The sequence below is a fragment of the Psammomys obesus genome, unplaced genomic scaffold (genome assembly GCF_907164565.1).
Source record: "Psammomys obesus unplaced genomic scaffold, mPsaObe1.curated_primary_1811, whole genome shotgun sequence".
Classification (NCBI taxonomy): Eukaryota; Metazoa; Chordata; class Mammalia; order Rodentia; family Muridae; genus Psammomys; species Psammomys obesus.
This window is the reverse complement of record NW_026596143.1, coordinates 9354157-9371708: the sequence shown is the minus strand read 5'-3', so window position 1 is coordinate 9371708 and position 17552 is coordinate 9354157.

Sequence of the window (17552 nt, the reverse complement as noted above, 5' to 3'; positions counted from 1 at the left end):
TCTCCGTGGTGGCAGTGTTTAGGGGTCACAGGAACATTCCATGGCACTGGAGGAGCGCCCCCTGAGAGAGCAGGCAGCAGGGAAAGTGAAAAAGAACATGGGGTTCCCAGGCAATTTTCCCCCTAATTCACTGCCTTCCATAGCTCCATGCCATCCAACTGAAATGACAAGTCAGATTCTAGAAAACAGAACAGGGCTGGCAGCCAGTGAGCTAGGTGGGACTTCCCCAACAGAAGCAAACATCCCAAGACACACAGCAGTGCCAATCAAAGGATATGTTTTCTACTTCCATTTTGCAAAGGGGTTGAGTAAGAGCTCAAATCCTACTGGGATGCAATTGGAGGAAATTAAAAAAAAAATTTTTTTTTTTTTTTTCAGTGCTGGGCATTGAACTCAGGGCCTGACACACAGTCTTCAGAGACCTCAAGATTTAAATGCAGCAAAAGGGTTCTCTGTTTTTCTTCCATGCTACTTTTTTTTTTTTTAAGGAAAAAAAAAATCTGAGTTTATTAAGAAACAGTTTTTTTATATACATTTAAGCATGGACATTAAGGGAGGGAAAGGCTTGACAAAAAGGGTCAACTTTTAGCAACTGTTAGTGACTGCAGAGATGCAATTGGTCAGTGTGTTGAGAATAAGTGACTGTTAAATACTCAGATATAAATGGAATGTCTGTGTCACCCACTCTGAGGCCCAGTTGGGAACACCATAGAAATGAGGAAAAGAATGTAGAGGAAGGGACAGGGAAGATTGGGGTGACTGACTCCCAGGCATGACACGGCCATTGCACGCTTAAACTCCCAATAGCTGTAATTACCTGTACAAGATAGGTCTTAATGCAGGTTAGCTTTTTGTCAAGGTGATCCAAGTCCTCTGGGAAGTGGAAGTCCTCTGCTGTGTTTTCTGTGGTTCTCTTGGCTGCACAATCCTGGCTGCTTCAGCTTTGCTTCCCAGCGAGCTCTGGGAACGAGAGCAGAACCAAGCACCAAGCATGTGAATAATGATACACCTTTTGGGGACCTACTCTGTGGCTTTATTTGCAACACCAACAAAAAACCTAAATGCCAGTGATAGAGACATGTTTATATGAATAGCAAATAGCTATATAAAATGGAACTTTATGCCAGCTATTATAGATAGATCTAAATGGACCAAAGTGGGAAAACCCAAGACACATTGAGTAAAAACCAGGAAAATACTGAATGCAGAGAAAAGTAAGAGGACAATTTGGGATGGGAGAGAAAAAGATATATTTGCGTATGCGTATATGTATGGATTCTCTTGAAGGATACAGAGGGGTGGAGAATATATTTGCATACATGTGTATGTGGGTTCTCTTAAAGGATCCATGGGAGTAGAAAGGATACATTTGCATTCGTGCATATGCATGGATTCTTTTGAAGAAGCCTCTGGAAACTAGAAATGGATGCTTGGTGGCAAGAACAAGAAGGCTGACTTCCTTTCACTGAGTGTTACTTTGTGTTTGCTTTTCTGCTCACTGCACCAGATCCAGGAAAGCCCTTTATTCCTTAACCTATCTCCAGAACTTTTTACTCTTTTTTTTGAGACAGGGGTCGTGCTGAATTAGCCAGGCTGGCCTTCCACTTTCATTCTCCAGCTCCAGTTTTTGTATAGGTGGGATTACAGGTGTTTACCACCACGGCCAGGTCTACGCTCATCTTAAATTGCATGTATGTCTGTGCTTTACACGTGTGCAGTGCCCATGGAGACCAGAAGAGGGCATTGGATTCCCTGGAACTGGAGTTCTAGAAGGTGGTGGGCTGGGTGAGAGGGTTGGCATTTGAACCAGGGTCTTCTGGAAGGGAAGCCAGTTCTTAACCACTAAGCCATTACTCCAGGTCCCCAGCATTACATTTTAAATGTTGTTATACATGTAGATTTCCAATTCAAAAGTCTCACCTAAATGTCGAAGAATATTGAGTCAAGAGAGTTGTAAAGAAAATTGAATGCTTTGCTGGCGAAGAGCTCACACATTTGGAAAGAAGCATCATTTACAACGAAGAGCTGACTTACCTATCAGAGGTTTAAGATACATGAAGGTACTACATAGGGTCTAGGATCCTCCAAAGCCACATGAGGAATTCTCTTCTATAACATTTGGGTTTCATCTGGGAGAAATCACAAGTGGCCTGACTGTTGGACAAATTCTTTCAGATCCCCATTCCTCTCAGGCTTGCAGAAATCCCCTGTCTCTATGTTGAAACTCCAGCCCCTTTCCCTCATGGCCATTGCCAAACTCGGGCACCCACTATCACCTGCATCCTGATATTGGGCAAGACAGTTTCTAAAGACAGAACAGCTTGTCCAGACAACGAATTCCAGGAGGGAGACTGCAGGCTTGCCTGTAACCCTAGCACTTGGATTTATTCCCACCCGCACACCTCCTATAGAAACTCCAAGTAGCCCTTCCCTTTTTGCAGGCATCCCTTCCTTGCAGAAGAATGTCTGTCCCTTGCTATTTTGAAATAAAAAACTGCGTCTGCTTAGGTCAGACAGGTCTCGTTGCCTTTTGCCTCAGACATCTAACACCATGGCTGGGGTCTGGAACCACCAGAAAGCCTGCTCTCTTGCATTTATTTGGAAGCTGAATCTCCAGTGGCAGGCACAGGTACAGTAGGGAGAGGACATGGAAGGAGCCTAGCTCATTAATGGCAGCTAGAGGGAGGCCTTCTTCCTATGGCCTTGGCATAGCTACCCAGCACAGTGAGTGCCAATACAAAAACACCATCTCTACAATTATCTTAATTGGTTATCTTAACCTTGAAATAATTTAGGAGAACTCAGGAAACAAAGACTTGCTGTCTCAGTGATAGGACAGATGGTAAATTAATTTTTTTTTTCCATTCTTCTTCTTTTGTTTTTTTCTGAGACAAGGTTTCTCTGTGTAGCTTTGGCTGTCCTGGACTCACTTTGCAGACCAGGCTGGCCTTGATCTCATAGAGATCCTCCTGCTTCTGCTTCCCTGAGTGCTGAAATACAGACCTGCCCCACCTTGCCTGGCTGCTGCTTCCTCTTCCTCTTCTTTTTCTTCTTCTTCTCTTCTTCTTTTCTTCTTCTTCTTCTTCCTCCTCCTCTTCTTCTCTTTTTTTGTTTCTTCTTTGACCAAATATTGCTAAGTATTGCTAAGTGTTTTTCAAGCTCTAACGTTGGTTCTCCTGCTTCTGTCTCTCCAATACTGGTATGTTATTAGCATGCCTGCTCTGGAGAAGAATTTTTGTCTAAACCAAAGCTTTATAAAATTTTTTTAAGTGAATAATCAAATGGCCTCTTATTTACCACACTGTATTTGGAACCTGGGTGAATATTAAAGGATAAACAAAATCAGACAATTCTAGTGCCATGACTGTGGTACAACAAAACAAACAAACAAACAACCCCCCAAACCTGTGTCATTTCATATCAAAAGTCTGAGCATGCTAATACCAATATATTAAGAATGTAGGTTGGGTTGGACATGGTGGCATAAACTGTGACAAGAGAATTTGTCTCAAAACAAACAAACACATAAGCAAACTAGAAACACAGGCTTGGGTATGTAGCTTAGTTAGTGATAGACCGCTTGCCTAGCACTCGTGAAGTTCAAACCCTGTGTACTGCCTAGACCAGGCATGATGGCAAACACCTGTTACTCTAGCTCTCAGGAGGTGGAGGCAGAAGAATTTTAAAAGTTCATGGTCGTTCTCTGCTGCAGAGACTTAGAACCTGTTTTAATAATATAACAGATCTTGTTGCTTGAAATGCAAATAATTAAATATTACAATGTGAAGGAAAACAAACAAAGCAAAACAACAAAACAGCGATCCCTATTTAGCGAGGTCCAAGAGGCTACACACCCAGAAACTGTAGCATGCTCCAACTTAGCTTCTTTCTTTTTTATTCTTTTCTTCCTTTCTAAGTCAAAGCTGGGCTGTCTTGGAACTCGTTATGTATGCCAGAGCTACTTCCTCAGCCTCCGCAGTGCTGGGACAGAAGATAGGTATCATTACACCTGGCTTTTTGGGGTTTCGTTTGCTTGTTCTTTCTTTCCTTTCTTTTCATTTTTCTTGTTGCTTAAGGACGTTTTTAGCTGTCTATATATTTCTGTGAACCTCGTGCCTGGTGCCGGGTGCAGCCTGAAGAGCAGGTGAATACTTGCGAGCTGCCTTGTGAATTCCGGGAATCCAACCAAGGACCTCTGCAAGAGGAGCCAGGGCTTTTAACTGCTGAGCTTTCTCTCCAGCTCGCTCCCTTCCCGCCCCCCTTCCCGCCCCCTTTCCCTGCCGTAATCTTTTATATACTGTACACAAAGACCACAGGGAGAGCTGCGGAGTAGGGGCCGACCCTCCGAAAACCTGGGTGCCCTTGTTAGAGAACCAGTGAATCTGCGGTTCCCCAAAGTTCCGCTGTGGGGCCACAAGCCTTGGCTGGGCTCGCAGCGGGTCCGCCCCCACTGCCACGCTTGGAAGCAGCTCCTGGCGGAAAACCCTGAGTCCATCACACCGTCCTGTCTGCGGCCCCTTCCGCCCGCCTGAGGTTTGAACTCGGAGAGAAAAACAAACAAAAGTCCAGGGAGAAAGGGAAATTTGTAGCTGGGCCAGCATCTCTGCGGCAAATAGTGCCATGTTAAGGTGGGGAACGAACGATTCCAGGCCTGGAGTGGCCGCTGCAGCCCGCGGCCTGCCCCGGTGGCGGTGGGGGCGGAACGGCTGCAAGCTGAGCTGCGGTGGCCGAGAACAGCACCTGCAAAAGCCGCGTTCGGAAGACTAGACCGCATCTTGGTAGCCATTTAGGAACAAGACACAAGAGAGCGCCAGAAAGCAGGCAAGAAGACATGTCAGGTCTAGGCTGTCGTGGTCTGGTGGAAACAGTTTCTAATAGGGCGTTTTCGGAGCTGGAATTGCGTGTACTGGAGCTAGCAATTCCCTTTAACTCATCCTCAGAGCCCTGCAGTCACTCCGAGGAGGACATTCCTCAAAAACTTGCCTCCCAGCCTCCCAGCCTCCCAGCCTCCGCGACCCCCTTCCCCGTCCCAAGACCATGGGATTCTTGGAAATGGCCTTGAGCATAAATGGAGAAAATGGCAGAAGAAAAGCTACTTCCTCAGATTGCTTCAGAGTTTGGTCCCAGGCACTGGGGACCTCAGAGCTCTGGGTGCGGCTCATGTGGCCTTACCGGTGATGGGAGAGGGACAGGAACACAGGAGAAGCCAGCCAGGGGGACGGAGAGGGGGAGGGGAAGGCAAGGGCTGCACTGTGAGAACTCGTCTTACCAGACAACACTAGCACCTCGCTTCTCTCCGGGCCTCAAGTTTTAAGAAAATCAAAGAATGGGGGAACTGGCTTTTACAGTAGGATCAGGCAGGCTGACGATAACTCCAGCACTTGGAAAGCTGAGGTTGGGGGGGGGGGTGGTGGTGGTGGTGGTCTTGTGTGCAGCGAGAACCTGCCTGGAAAGACACCCCCCCAACAATAGACTACACATAACAAACTTGGCTATTATAACATTTTATTAACATATGTTGGTTGTACAAAGTAATGGGTTACATTATGGCTGTTCGCACATGTACATCGCTCATATCTACCCTCTGGTAGGTCTCATGTCCTCCTTCCCACCGGCTTCCTCTTCCCCATCGTCTTCTTCTTCCCCATAGTCCCCCCCTTCTGTTTCAATGTCTGAATCAAAAATTATTTAGTTGCCAGGAGGTAGTGGCACGCGCCTTTAATCCCAGCACTTGGGAGGCACAGGCAGGTACATCTCTATGAGTTCGAGGCCAGCCTTGTCTACTAAATGAGTCCGGGATAGTCAGTGCTACACAAGAAACCCTGTCTCAACACCCCTCCCCCACGGCAAATTATTTATGTGTGTAGGTGTCTTCCCTGCATGTACGTTTGTGCACCATGTTCATGCTTGGTGCCCGAGAAGGCTAGAAGAGGGACTTGATCTTCAAAGCCGGAGTTAAAGATAGCTATTAGCTGCTGGATAGCTATGGGTGCTGGAAATAGAACCAGGTCTTCTGGAAGAGTAACTGGTGCTCCTAACCACCAAGCCATCTCTCCAGCCTGCCTTTGAAACCTAGATTCCACACATGGAAGAAAACATGCAAAGCTTGTATTTCAGAGTTTAGGATGAACTCTGCACTTCCACCCTCTCCCCTGCAGATGACAGAGTTTTGTTCTTCTTTATGGCTGAGTAAAACTCTATTGTGTATATTAACAAAACATGTATGCAGGTATCTATGGGGGCAGGCATGCTGTTGCTCTGTAGGCCTGTCATAACCTGCTTAAACTCCATAGCCCCTCCAATGAGACCTACTTTAGGTCTTAGCGTAACTGTAGCTCCTCTGTTAACATTTTTTGCTAACACCTGCTTTTGTCTCTAGCATAACAGAAGCCATTTCATTTTTTTTAATTATTATTATTTTTTACACTTTATTCACTTTGTATCCCCCCATAAGCCCCTCCCTCCTCCCCTCCCAATCCCACCCTCCCTCCCCCTTCTTCATGCATGCCCCTCCCCAAGTCCACTGATAGGGGAGGTCCTCCTCTCCTTCCTTCTGATCTTAGTCTATCAGATCACATCCGGAGTGGCTGCATTTTCATCTTCTGTGGCCTGGTAAGGCTGCTCTCCCCTCAGGGGGAGGTGATCAAAGAGCAGGCCAATCAGATTAAGTCAGAGGCAGTCCCTCTTCCCATTACTATGTAACCCACTTAGACACTAAACCGCCATGGATTACATCTGCGCAGGGGTTCTAGGTTATCTCTATGCCTGGTACTTGGTTGGAGTATGGGTCTCTGGGAAGACCCCTGTGTTCAAATCTTCTAGTTCTGTTGCTCTCCTTGTGGGGTTCCTGTCCTCTCCATAACCTACTATTTCCCACTTCTTACATAAGATTCCATGCACTCTGCCCAACAGTTGGCCATAAAGTCTCAGTGTCTGCTTTGATAGTCTGCAGGGCAGAGCCTTTCAGAGGCCTTCTGTGGCAGGTTCCTAGGTTGTTTCCTGCTTTCTTCTTCTTCTGATGTCCATCCTCTTTGCCTTTCTGGATGGGGAGCCATTTCATTTTTTATGTATCGGTTTTGATCATAAGGTGAAATTAAGTTCAGGTTCTCAGGCCTGAGAACCTAATAGCCTTTTACTTACAATTCAATACTTGTTGAATGTTCTGCTTGAATTAAGGATATATGCTCTGCTTAAACAAAACCACAATGCCCTGCTATGTTCCTTTCTTCCTGGACAGTGGGGAACTGGAAAGTCCCCAAGCCTATGTCCTAGCCAATCAACTTGAGATGCTTTGTCTAGCTACTTAGATACAAGGTTCTTGAAAATGCTTTAACTAGCCAAAATGAGGTAATGCTGCCTACCCCCTCCCTCTCTACAGTTAACTGGTTATGGTTTTTTGTATAAAAAGTCTGCCTTAGAAAGACTTGTATAAAAAGTCTACTGCCTTCATCTCAGCAGTAGAAGCCCTAACTAACATACCACTTTTGCTGCTATTTTGTAGTGATTTTTTTTGGTTTGTTTTTGTTGTTCTTTTTGCCTTGTACTTCAAGCAGCAGCAGAAAGCAGGTGTTTCTCTGGGCTATCCCAGGCTTCAGAGTGCCCAGAGAGTGGCTGGGGAGGTGTTGGAGTAAAAGCAAACAGACACCAAAATCAAAACCAACACCAAACCATATCAAAAACAATAATGAAAGAAACAATGCATCACAGTTTGACTCCACCGAGTCCACTGTGTCCTTGACCATGGCCAGTCTTGGGTGTTGCATTCAATAAATCATCCATATGAGATTAATGTTCAAATGATTTGTGTGGAAATTCATGTACTTACTACAACAGCCCAGAATAGCCTGAAACTCACTATGTAGCTCAGGCTTGAACTTGTGGAAATTCTTCCTCTACTTCTCAAATATAGGATTAAGTTGTGAGCTGCCACACCTGAGCCAGTACATCTGGCTCATATATATTTTTTAAAAATGGCGGCAGCCTTTTACGCATTACATCCTTACTATTCTGAAGAAGAAACAGTGTCTCTCCTGTTTCTTCTCCTGGATGAAGGAAGCTTTTTTCTGTGAAGCCTGTGAACTCCCTTGGTGCTCCTGGGATACTTTGTTACTTTAAATCAGCAACCTAGTGCTGAGGGCAATGTCATCAGTCCCTATCAAACTGAACAGCTAAGGATTTCCCAAAAGAAATTCTGGGAGGGATGCTGGGAAAGAACTCAGCAAGCATTGACTTGATCACCCATCCTCAACCCTTGAAAACCATCTCCTGTGTATGCTGGAGATGGACCCCAGGGACACGGGCTGAGCATGTCATGTGTTCTACATGACATGAGGCACATCAATAAGGCTGCATGATCAATGGGAGAGGGCCCAGCCTAGTGTGGGTGGTGTCATCCCTGGACTGGTGGTCCTGGGTTCTATAAGAAAGCAGGCTGTGCAAGCCAGTAGGCAGCACCCCTCCATGGCCTCTGTATCAGCTTCTGCAGCCAGGTTCCTGCCCTGCCTGAATTCCTGTCCTCACTTCCTCCAGTGATGGACTATGGTCTGGAGGTGTAAGTCATTAACCCTTTCTTCCCCACTGCTTTCTGGTCATGGGGCTTCATCTCAGCAGTAGAAGCCCTAACTAACATACCACTTTTGCTGCTATTTTGTAGTGATTTTTTTTTGGTTTGTTTTTGTTGTTCTTTTTGCCTTGTACTTCAAGCAGCAGCAGAAAGCAGGTGTTTCTCTGGGCTATCCCAGGCTTCAGAGTGCCCAGAGAGTGGCTGGGGAGGTGTTGGAGTAAAAGCAAACAGACACCAAAATCAAAACCAACACCAAACCATATCAAAAACAATAATGAAAGAAACAAAAACCCAAACACAGCTCTTTACCGCAAAGGGAATAAAGGATAAGAGATAATTTATTCTGGAGCCAAATCTGAGTGACCAAGGCCAAAGAAACATGAAGCTAGATTAGCCCAAGTTCCATGATCCCACATGGAAATGGTTCATGAAGCTTTATTACTACAAAGGAAGTCCTCTGTCAAGGCAACTTAAGGATACCTTCTTGGGCATACCAGAGACACAGTTATAGCCAGATAGGGGAAGTTCTCCTATGGGCCTCAGATTCTATCTGGTGACATTTTTAGCCTTAGGGTTGGTGGATCTACTAAATTAATACATTCTAAAAGATCTTTATCTGTTAGTCACAGAATGTTAGTTCTGGCACAGAGCTGGAAAGGAAAGGCTATTTAGGGGCTAAAGCTGGTCCAAGATAATTAAGGTAATTAAGGTCTGGACCTGTAACATTCCAACCTCTCTGCCTCACCGCAGTTCTAAGCAGATAGGCCAGTCTTTGCAGACACAGCTTTTCCCAGTTCTCATTCATAGAGGGGAAGATGGCTGCCAGAGAGTCCACGTAGTACTTGGTTAGCCAGTAATTGCAGATGATGTGCTTGGAGGCTGTCTTCTTTCCTGTTGCTGTGACAAAACTCTGTGACCAAGGCAACTTATAACGGAAATAATTTAATTGCACTTAAGGCTTCAGAGAGTTAGAGTCTATGATGGCAGAGCAAAAGTGTGCTGGCAGGAACAGCTGAGAGCTCACATCTTAATCCACAAGCCCGAGACAGATGGAAAAGCTACCTGAGAATGACAAGAGCATCCAAAACCTCAAAGCCCACCTCCGGGCAAAGACCTCCAAGAATGCCAGACCCCTTAATCCTTCCCAAACAGTTCAACCCACTAGGGATGGCATTCAAACTTATGAGCCTATGGGGGTCCATTCTCATTCAAACCACCACAGAGCCCTAAGTTCCCTCTCTGGCCAGACAAAATACAAATGTGGGTATGTTATATAGGACAAGCTGTTCTTAATAGCTCAGGGCTATTGGTCCCTGATTGTCTTTTCTAGTTGTGTGTGGATTTTCCTTATCATTGCTCTTCCATGACCTTGGGAATGATACTGCCATAGTCATTCACTTCTCTCCCTCTCATTAATATGTTTCTCAGGATGTCATCTGACTTCAGCATTTTCTCATTGCGGCAGGCACTGACAATTATGTTGGAAACTGTACGATTAGCATTGCTCACAAGGGTCCATCCTCCTGAACCCCTATAAGTACCACCCTTTGCCTTCTAGCAGCCATCACATGCTTGTGGCCTTAGGTTCTCCATGTTTCTCTGCTTCTTCTGGGGCTTGTGGAAGAAGAACTGGAGGGGAACCAGAATTCAGCAAGAAGGACAAGTAGAGACTGGGTTAATTTGGTTAAGAAGTGAAGAAAGCCTGAGCTAAGGCAGTGGCTGATGGATAAAATTGCCAGATGTCCTCCATAAAAATACCAGGCACCAGGCCAAGCTTGGGGGAGGGGTGTTGGTAGACAGCCGAGGTATTGGAAATATTAAATTTAAACAGTATCTTATATGCCAATATAATCCACTTATTTTGTTCAACTTTTATACTTCTTTTTAATTTTTCTTTTTATTTAAAATAGATTATTTTCTCATACAGTATATTCTGATTATAGTTTCTCTTCCCTATGCTTTTCCCATTTCCTCCTCTTTCTTCTCCTTCCCCCTCTCTTCCTTCCCTTCCCTTCCTTACTCCCTCCCTTCTTTTCCCTCCCCTCTGGATCCACTTTCTTTCTCTCTCTAATTGGAAAAGAACAGGCTTCTAAGGGAGGGCAGGATTGGGAGGGAATGAGTGAGGCGGCTACAGCTGGAATTCAAGGTGAATAAACTGTAATTAATAATAATAATAAAAAAGAACAGGCTTCTAAGAGAAAACAACCAAACACGACAAAATAAAATATAAGAAGATAAAACAAAAAACATCACATCGAGGCTGGACAAGGCAACCCAACTAAAGGAAAAGAGCCCCAAGAGCAGACACAAGAATCAGAGACCCACTCGTTCACACACTCAGGAATCCCATAAAAATATTAGCTGAAAGCTGTGGTGTAGACACAGAGAACCTGGTACAGACCCAGAAAGGCCCTGTGCTTGTTGCTTCTGTTGTGTCTGTAAGATCATATGAACCTTGCTCAGTTGATTGAGAGGATCTTGTTCTTCTGGCACACATGCACCCCCCCCCCCACACACACACAAGAGGTGAAAGCACAGCATATAGGAGTTGGTTCTTCTTCCACCATGTTTGTCCCAGGGATTGGACTAAGATTATCAGGCTTGGTGGCAAGTGTCTTTACCCACTGAACCATTATGCTGGCCCTATGTGTGTCTCTGTTACAATTCCCCAGTAAAAAATGTTAACAGGAAACAAAGGCAGGATTCTAAAATGCTTTCATGTGTAAAGTCAGACATTCCCAGAACTATTGCAGGAAGATCTCAACACACAAGCCTTTGATCAAAAGAGCAACCAGAGAGGTGAAGATAGCAGTGGCCATGTGAAAAGTCAACCATTCACAATTTTTTTCTTTGCCTCTGGGAAGAAGTGGCCAATCCCTGCTACCTTCTGAGAACATTAACAGTAGAAGCAACATTCATCTTGTCTTTGCTAAGGAGACCTGGGGAACTATGTCTGCTGTGTTTTGTGTTATGAAATGTGGCTCACACATAGCAGGCAAGGCTTTGCCATGAGAAGAGGAAGAGGAAGAGGAAGAGGAAGAGGAAGAGGAAGAGGTAGCAAGTAGGTATGAACCTCCAACCTCTAATTTCTTCTTTCTTTTTTTTTTTTTTTTGTTTTTCGGGACAGGGTTTCTCTGTGTAGCTTTGGCTGTCCTGGATTCACTTTGTAGACCTCAGACTCACAGAGATCTGCCTTCCTCTGCCCCCCCTGAGTGCTGGGATTATGAGGGTGTAGTGCCACACCCAGCTGGACCTCTAGTGTCTGATATAGATAAAGCATATGAGGGCCAAGGAATCATGGGATGACCTTCCAAGCCCCTGATGAGTCACCAAGCACTGCCTGAGCCTACCTAGATGGATGGTTCCTTGATTAAGAGCATGGTGCTGCGCTACCAAAGGATGTACGTCTGCATCCCAAGACTCTTGTCAGGTGGGTCTAGACAACCTGTAAATCCAGCTCCAAGGGGATCTGATGCCCTCTTCTGGTCTCAGCCAGAATCTTCATACACGTGATATACATTCACACAGCCACACATACATGCACATAAATGAAAATAAAGACAAATCTTGAAAAAAATAAGCCACCTTTAGTCTGAGATTGTAGATGTGTGGTAAAACATGCGGCTTTCTTTAAACAAGGCTTTAAAATGCTTCTGGGGAAGGATCACTTGAAAGAGTAGCAGGGAGTCTACATGTATTTTCTGTTGTGGGTAATTGGAGGCAGGAACTGATTCAGTGACCATGGAGGGATGTTGCTTTCTGGCTTGCTCCCCCCTGGCTTGCTCAGCCTGCTTTCTTATAGAACCCAGAACAACCAGCCCAGGGGTGGCACCAGCCACAGTGGGTTGGATCTCCCTCATCAATCACTAATTAAGAAAATGCTGTACAGGCTTGCCTACAGCATGATCTTATAGAGATATTTTCTCAGTTGAGGTTACTTCCTCCCAGATGACTTTAGCTTGTGCCAAACTGACATAAAACTAATCAGTACACAGGCATAGTTAGAGATCTTGAGATGATCTTATGTTAGGATGCGTCCCAAATGCAATGACAGGTGTCAAAGAAGACACACAGGAACTTAAGGGAGGCCATGTGAAGATGAAGGTAGACATTAGAGTAACACCAGATGGCAAACACTGTTCAGGTCCTCAGCAGTGAGTGAGACATGGAGAAGACGACTCTCCCTGAATGTCACCAATAGGACCAGCTCTATAAATCTCCACTCCAGAATTCTGGCCTCCAGGATGGTGGAGGATGTCTTACTGCTGTTTCAATCCCCTAAGGTAATGATAATTTTTTTTTTGTTTTAAAACAGGGTCTTTTTTTATAGGTCATGCTGGCCTGGAACTCACTATGTACCCTGGGTTGTCTTTAAATTTGTGATCCTCCTGAGTTAGCCTCTCAAATTTGTTTTGCAGCCTCAGGAAACTAATAGACTCACAGTTTCTCCATAAGAATCTCTGAGCAGAACAAGATGGCACCAGTGAACATTTAAAACTGGACAGGGAAAGCCTGTCCATTTTTATGTAGGTCTTAACCCTACATGAAAATCTATAGGCAACCGAGGAAAGCTGGGACTCAGAGAAGTGGCCGTCTCTAGGGAAGAGCACACCAGTTGGTTGTCCATCGCCAAACAGTCAGCCCTAAAAACATACCTATAAGTAACATTCTACAGACCAAACAAGAATCACTTAGGAATATATATATGTACGTACACATATACACGCCATAACAGTGAAAAAACAGGCCATGAATTTGAAGAAGGGTGGGGAGGAGTATGTGGGATTTGGAGTATATGAAAAGATTTGGAGGGAGAAAAGGAAAGAAGAGATGTTGTAATTAAATCATAATATACAAATAGACAAAAATTTAAAGAGGATTCCTTCATGGAGAGTGGAGGTGCTCATGAGGTTCCACCCTCTGCAGAAGGAGTAGCAATTACTATTGCCCAGGGAGGAAAGGTGATTTTCTTCAGTGATGTAGGCACTGATAATTTGCTCATGTAAATAATCTCCAACTCATGCTCATTCAAGAAAATCATTTAAATTCTGGAGTCACAACTCCCCCCCTCCCCAAATCCAACAAACAAAGAACAAAAGAAATAAAAGTAGAAGGGAGAATTGTTGAAGAGAAGGGTGCTCAGTCGGAATGGGAAGGGGGATGAGAAGGCAGTGGGAGAGGGAAAGGGAAGAGATGCTTCATATACATGGGTGGTATTTCCAAAGAATGAAAACATTTAAAACCCCCTAACACATAAGCATTTTAAAAATGGCCGATTGAGAGAAAGAGAGAGACACAGAGAGAGAAAGAACAAACTTAGAGCAGGAACAGCCCCAGCAACTATTTGATTCCTTTGGGGTGCACCTTTACTGCTTTTTTTTTTTTTTTCTGGCTCTGAAACTTGTTTGACTGAAGAAATTTTTGGCTACCCAACTCAACCCTCATATATATATGTTTACATATATATGTATATATAATGCATATAGCACACACACACACACACACACACACACACATATATATATATACATATAGTATACACACATATGTACATTTTTTGAGGTAGAATTTTATGTATCCTAGGCTGGTCTCCAAGTTACATGTATCAGAAGATGACTTTTAACTCCTGATCCTCTTGCACACACCTCCTCGGTGCTGGGATTACCGACTACCGACGCATATCATCATTTACAGTTTTTGTGGTGCTGGGAATCGAACCTGGGGGGGTCACACAAGCTAGAAGAGCCCTTTAGTAGCAGCAGTACATTCCCAGTACTTGAACTCAGGTTCTTTACCCATTTTTATCAAAGTAATGAGCTAAATTCTTTCTTTTCTTTTTTTGAGATGATTTCTTGCAGTGTGATCAAGTCTGGCCTGGAAGTCTGGCCTGGAAGTGCTGAGATTACAGGTGTGTGTCACCGCGCCTAGTTGTAGTTAAATCAGCTGCAAAAGCTGTTAACTAGACAGCCCAACATTCCACTCTGATTGTATCGCATATTGCCACCAGGTGGCACCTAACTTTTCTAATGTCGGTGCAACAAGACTAAGGTTCGGGTGGTGCTCACCTCTAGTCCCCGGACTAAGGTGGTTGGGACCGGAAGACGATGGCTTCCAGAATAGCAGAACATCGAGGTGGGCTACAGAGCTAGACCCTCAGAAAAATGATTCCAGACACCCTCAAATTCCAGATACCCCTCAAATGGATTTACTTTCTTCGGCATGGGTGGATGTAGGAGTATCACAAGATATTTGACCCCATTGTGAACCCTGAGATTGTGAACTGTAAAAAAAAAAAAAAAAAAAAAGGTTTCTTGTTTGGTGTGGCTCAGCCCTACCACTCGCTCCTTTAATCCAAGAACTTTCTATTGTAGACAGGTGATTATGGTGTGCCTCAGCCCTAGGGCACACCTTTAATCCAGGAGCCTTTTGTACCAACAAGATTAAATAACGTTAACCCTAGGTCAAAAGGAGTAGCAAGCAACCAGCTGTCAGGGAGTAAACAGGAAGGAGGGACATGGAGAGAAGGGTACTTAAGACAGCGCAGAGAAGAAGAAAGGGCTTTTGGCTTTTTCCTTGTGGGACATGAGCTGAGTAGAAAGGCTTTTTCTTCTGGGATGTCAGCTGAGTAGGAAGATCTGTTGAGTGCTTTCTCTGCCTCTCTGAGCTAGTAGGTTTCCACCCCAATATCTGGCTCCTGAATCTTTATTGGTAAAATTGATTGACTGGGATTGTCATTCTTTACAACAGGGGAGCTGTCTCTACTCCACAAATTTGAGGAATGAAGTCAGTATGGAATTAGTCTAGTAACTGCCTATGAGGCCCATAGCCTACACTTTTACCCATCACCAGCTAGAAGAGTCTACCACGGAAAGAGTTCCCCAAAAACTTATTCCCAACATCCTCCTTTCTCTAATTCAGCTTGCTCCTTTGCAGTTTCACACTGAGGTTAACCCCACTTTCTTTGTCATTTCTGCCCCACACTCTCTTACTCCCACACTCCCGGAGGACAGGGCTTCTAGAACACTCAAATTCTCACTGGTCTGGAAGTCTTCACATCTTTAGCTTCATAGCATGGCTGTTTGTCTTCCCCAGTTTGCATCCCATTCAAGGATGTAAATCTCTTTCAGCTTGACACCTGGCTGGAGAAAGGACTCGAAAGGCTGTCTCTAAGGCTGTCAGATCCACTGGTGACAATCTGCAGGTGGAATCCACAGCCCAATAAAGTCTAAACACTTCAAAGGAAGCTGACAGTTGGCACATGGGTATGTGTCCAGCAAGGGCCAATCAGTATGCGTTCTTGGACACTCTTCAAGGACAATTCTATAAACCAAAGGCCCCTCTTCCAAAAAATCATCCTCTCCCTTGCTTGGGCAACTTTCCTCAGAAATGTTGGGAAAATATCCAGAGATGAGGCTCAACCAAGACTTCCTTCCTTGCTAAGGGCCATAGTTCAAAAGCAGAATCTCTGCCAAGAAACTGTCTACATTCAGACACCACAGAGAGCACACTGCATTGAGTTGGAAAGGAGAAAGTCATCTTTGGTATGCAAACACCCTGAGAAATAAAACCTAAGCTCCAGGACAAAAGGGAGCTGTATAGACTAGGTCCAGTTCACAGGGAACACCCATATGTGGAAATGAATGTAGTTTATCCTGTGGATAATGTGAGGTTTTATATCTCCAGGACCCCCAAACACAGCAGATGCCCTTCATGCTATGCCACAGGCATGCTAAACATTTGGTGATTAACTGGCTATCCTAGAAATCAGCCTGGTCAAGGTCTTTGCTCATGGAGTTAAAGAAGAGCCTGCATTGGGCTGGAGAGATGGCTCAGCTGTCTCAGCTGTTAAAGGCTAGGCTCACAACCATAAATATAAGAAGAGCCTGCACAACACTCCGGTCAGTCCCATAGAACCCTTTCCCCCATGAGAAACACGTCAGATAAGAATTTTAAAAACTGAAATGGGGGGGGGGGGATAGTAGCAACAGACAGTTTGTGACTCCAGTTTTGCTTCTAGAGGATAATGAATATTTCTGCAAGTCAGGAAGGCAGTGGGAAGACAGAAGGTACAGAAGCATGCACATGTGTGTGCATGCTTATGCTGGATACATCCATCTCCAAATATAACACAAACCAGTGCCCTGTATGTCGAGATACACAGAACACAGAAGCAAAGTGTTTGCTGACGTCAACGAGACCTTATCAACCTACACTAGTTTGTGTTGTGAGAGATTCTTGATCCTGGAGACAGAAAGTTGCATCCTTTAGTAAGACAGATGGGGAGCAATGCATGGATATGCCCCTTCTTGCAACTAGATCCCAGAAGCTTCAGAAAGGGTGAGGAGGAAGGAGAATCAAAGACTGGACAGTCCCATTTACCCAGACAGACTTTTCAGTTTTTGTTTTGTTTTGTTTTGTTTTGTTTTTCTGATGAGGATTAGGAAGAAAGGAGCAAGGATTACTCCTAATTTACTGCCCTTGTCAGAAGGCAGCTCCAAGCAGGGAAGCCAGCAAGTGGATTATGAAAAGAAAACAAACCGAGAGAAAAGAGAGCAAGGGACAAACTGAATTCTGTAAGATTTATTCATTTGATTTTAAAAGGAAAAGGGACTCATCCCAATGGTTCACCTTCCTATGAACCCTGGATTTCCCCCCAAATCTTGATGTCCTGACTGTGAGGTAGATCAGAGCTGCTTTGTGCCTAATGTGAGAGGTGGTGCTTGGAGAGTCATAGTGAGGAGCCAGGGACAGAACCTCAAACTTTGTTGTTTTTTTCCTGGCTTCTTGCCCTCAAACTAACCAGAGACACAGAGCCTGGAGAATCACATCGGGGTCAGGAAAGCAGGAGTGGGGGGGAGGTAGGTAGAGTTCTTTCTTTGTCCTATGCACACAGCACATACACGAGCAGGGTGATGGGAACCCCTCCAAGGCCATCAGGCTGCTCCCGGGGCTGCCAGGCACAGGTGGCCTGACACCCCAGAGGCTGAGG